This window comes from Borostomias antarcticus (assembly GCF_949987555.1).
Source record: "Borostomias antarcticus genome assembly, chromosome: 20".
Taxonomy (NCBI): Eukaryota; Metazoa; Chordata; class Actinopteri; order Stomiiformes; family Stomiidae; genus Borostomias; species Borostomias antarcticus.
The window spans coordinates 21,058,208-21,061,896 of NC_140253.1; positions in this window are offsets into that span (position 1 = coordinate 21,058,208).

The window sequence follows — 3,689 nt, forward strand, 5'->3', positions numbered from 1 at the left end:
TATTGGTTGGGCAGGTCAAACGTGTACATTGAGGCAGATTACAAATGACTGTACAGTACTCTAAAGGAGCAGCCATGTTGCTTTGTCCTTTTTAAAAGGTCCTGCAATAGTCCAGCGATGTCCTGGAGATGCCGAGGATTGAACTCGGGGCCTCATACATGCAAAGCATGCGCTCTACCACTGAGCTACATCCCCAAGTGCTGTGGGGCAACTGCTATCAGAGCACTAGGGGAAGGAGTTCAGGAAATGCTCTTTGCTCCACTGGCAAGAGAGTGTGGCACACCAGCAAGAAAAAAAGCCCCCATCGAAGGCCATACACTGGTAGCACATTAGTCCCTGATGCTGTAAGGCAATTGCTACCAGAGTACAAGGGGAATAAGTTTAGGAAATGCTTTTCGCCCAACTGGGAAGAGAGCATGGCACACCAGCAAAAGAAAAAAGCCCCCATCAAAGGCCACACACTAGCAGCACATCAGTCCTTGATGGTCTGGTGGTTAGGATTCGGCGCTCTCACCGCCGCGGTCGGATTCGATTCCCGGTAAGGGAACTCTTTAGAGGAGTAGACAAAACCTGCTGTAATTACTGCCAAAAAGAAGCTTATTTCTGTGGGCCCAACCAACACAAAAACACTTCCTACTTCCAGCCAGATTTGAATGAGCGACCTAAGGATTACTGCCTTGCAGACTACATTTCACCTACAGTCCTCCACTCTACCAACTGAGCCATCTAAGGACTGATCACTTGATCAGCTTACCTTCATTTGCCTATATTGGTTGGGCAGGTCAAATGTGTACATTGAGGCAGATTACAAATGACTGTACAGTACTCTAAAGGAGCAGCCATGTTGCTTTGTCCTTTTTAAAAGGTCCTGCAATAGTCCAGCGATGTCCTGGATTGAACTTGGGGCCTCATACATGCAAAGCATGCGCTCTACCACTGAGCTACATCCCCAAGTGCTGTGGGATAATTGCTATCAGAGCACTAGGGGAAGAAGTTCAGGAAATGCTCTTTGCTCCACTGGCAAGAGAGTGTGGCACACCAGCAAGAAAAAAAGCCCCCATCGAAGGCCATACACTGGTAGCACATTAGTCCCTGATGCTGTAAGGCAATTGCTACCAGAGTACAAGGGGAATAAGTTCAGGAAATGCTTTTTGCCCAACTGGTAAGAGAGCGTGGCACATCAGCAAAAGAAAAAAGCCCCCATCAAAGGCCACACACTAGCAGCACATCAGTCCCTGGTGGTCTAGTGGTTAGGATTCTGCGCTCTCACCGCCGCGGCCCTTGTTCGATTCCCGGTCAGGAAACTCTTTAGAGGAGTAGACAAAACCTGCTGTAATTACTGCCAAAAAGTAGCTTATTTCTGTGTGCCCAACCAACACAAAAACACTTCCTACTTCCAACCAGATTTGAATGAGCGACCTAAGGATTACTGCCTTGCAGACTACATTTAACCTACAGTCCTCCACTCTACCAACTGAGCCATCTAAGTACTGTCCACTTGATCAGCTTACCTATATTGGTTGGGCAGGTCAAACGTGTACATTGAGGCAGATTACAAATGACTGTACAGTACTCTAAAGGAGCAGCCATGTTGCTTTGTCCTTTTTAAAAGGTCCTGCAATAGTCCAGCGATGTCCTGGAGATGCCGAGGATTGAACTCGGGGCCTCATACATGAGTACCAGAGTACAAGGGGAAAAGTTTAGGAAATGCTTTTCGCCCAACTGGGAAGAGAGCGTGGCACAGCAGCAAAAGAAAAAAGCCCCCATCAAAGGCCACACACTAGCAGCACATCAGTCCCTGATGGTCTGGTGGTTAGGATTCGGCGCTCTCACCGCTGCGGCCCGGGTTCGATTCCCGGTCAGGGGACTCTTTAGAGGAGTAGACAAAACCTGCTGTAATTACTGCCAAAAAGAAGCTTATTTCTGTGGGCCCAACCAACACAAAAACACTTCCTACTTCCAGCCAGATTTGAATGAGCGACCTAAGGATTACTGCCTTGCAGACTACATTTCACCTACAGTCCTCCACTCTACCAACTGAGCCATTTAAGTACTGTCCACTTGATCAGCTTACCTTCATTTGCCTATATTGGTTGGGCAGGTCAAACGTGTACATTGAGGCAGATTACAAATGACTGTACAGTACTCTAAAGGAGCAGCCATGTTGCTTTGTCCTTTTTAAAAGGTCCTGCAATAGTCCAGCGATGTCCTGGAGATGCCGAGGAGTGAACTCGGGGCCTCATACATGCAAAGCATGCGCTCTACCACTGAGCTACATCCCCAAGTGCTGTGGGGCAACTGCTATCAGAGCACTAGGTGAAGGAGTTCAGGAAATGCTCTTTGCTCCACTGGCAAGAGAGTGTGGCACACCAGCAAGAAAAAAAGCCCCCATCGAAGGCCATACACTGGTAGCACATTAGTCCCTGATGCTGTAAGGCAATTGCTACCAGAGTACAAGGGGAATAAGTTTAGGAAATGCTTTTCGCCCAACTGGGAAGAGAGCATGGCACACCAGCAAAAGAAAAAAGCCCCCATCAAAGGCCACACACTAGCAGCACATCAGTCCTTGATGGTCTGGTGGTTAGGATTCGGCGCTCTCACCGCCGCGGTCGGATTCGATTCCCGGTCAGGGAACTCTTTAGAGGAGTAGACAAAACCTGCTGTAATTACTGCCAAAAAGAAGCTTATTTCTGTGGGCCCAACCAACACAAAAACACTTCCTACTTCCAGCCAGATTTGAATGAGCGACCTAAGGATTACTGCCTTGCAGACTACATTTCACCTACAGTCCTCCACTCTACCAACTGAGCCATCTAAGGACTGATCACTTGATCAGCTTACCTTCATTTGCCTATATTGGTTGGGCAGGTCAAATGTGTACATTGAGGCAGATTACAAATGACTGTACAGTACTCTAAAGGAGCAGCCATGTTGCTTTGTCCTTTTTAAAAGGTCCTGCAATAGTCCAGCGATGTCCTGGAGATGCCCAGGATTGAACTTGGGGCCTCATACATGCAAAGCATGCGCTCTACCACTGAGCTACATCCCCAAGTGCTGTGGGGCAACTGCTATCAGAGCACTAGGGGAATAAGTTTAGGAAATGCTTTTCGCCCAACTGGGAAGAGAGCGTGGCACACCAGCAAAAGAAAAAAGCCCCCATCAAAGGCCACACACTAGCAGCACATCAGTCCCTAAGGGTCTAGTGGTTAGGATTCGGCGCTCTCACCGCCGCAGCCTGTGTTCGATTCCCGGTCAGGGAACTCTTTAGAGGAGTAGACAAAACCTGCTGTAAAACTGCCAAAAAGAAGCTTATTTCTGTGGGCCCAACCAACACAAAAACACTTCCTACTTCCAGCCAGATTTGAATGAGCGACCTAAGGATTACTGCCTTGCAGACTACATTTCACCTACAGTCCTCCACTCTACCAACTGAGCCATCTAAGGACAGACCACTTGATCAGCTTACCTTCATTTGTCTATATTGGTTGGGCAGGTCAAACGTGTACATTGAGGCAGATTACAAATGACTGTACAGTACTCTAAAGGAGCAGCCATGTTGCTTTGTCCTTTTTAAAAGGTCCTGCAATAGTCCAGCGATGTCCTGGAGATGCCGAGGGTTGAACTCGGGGCCTCATACATGCAAAGCATGCGCTCTACCACTGAGCTACATCCCCAAGTGCTGTGGGGCA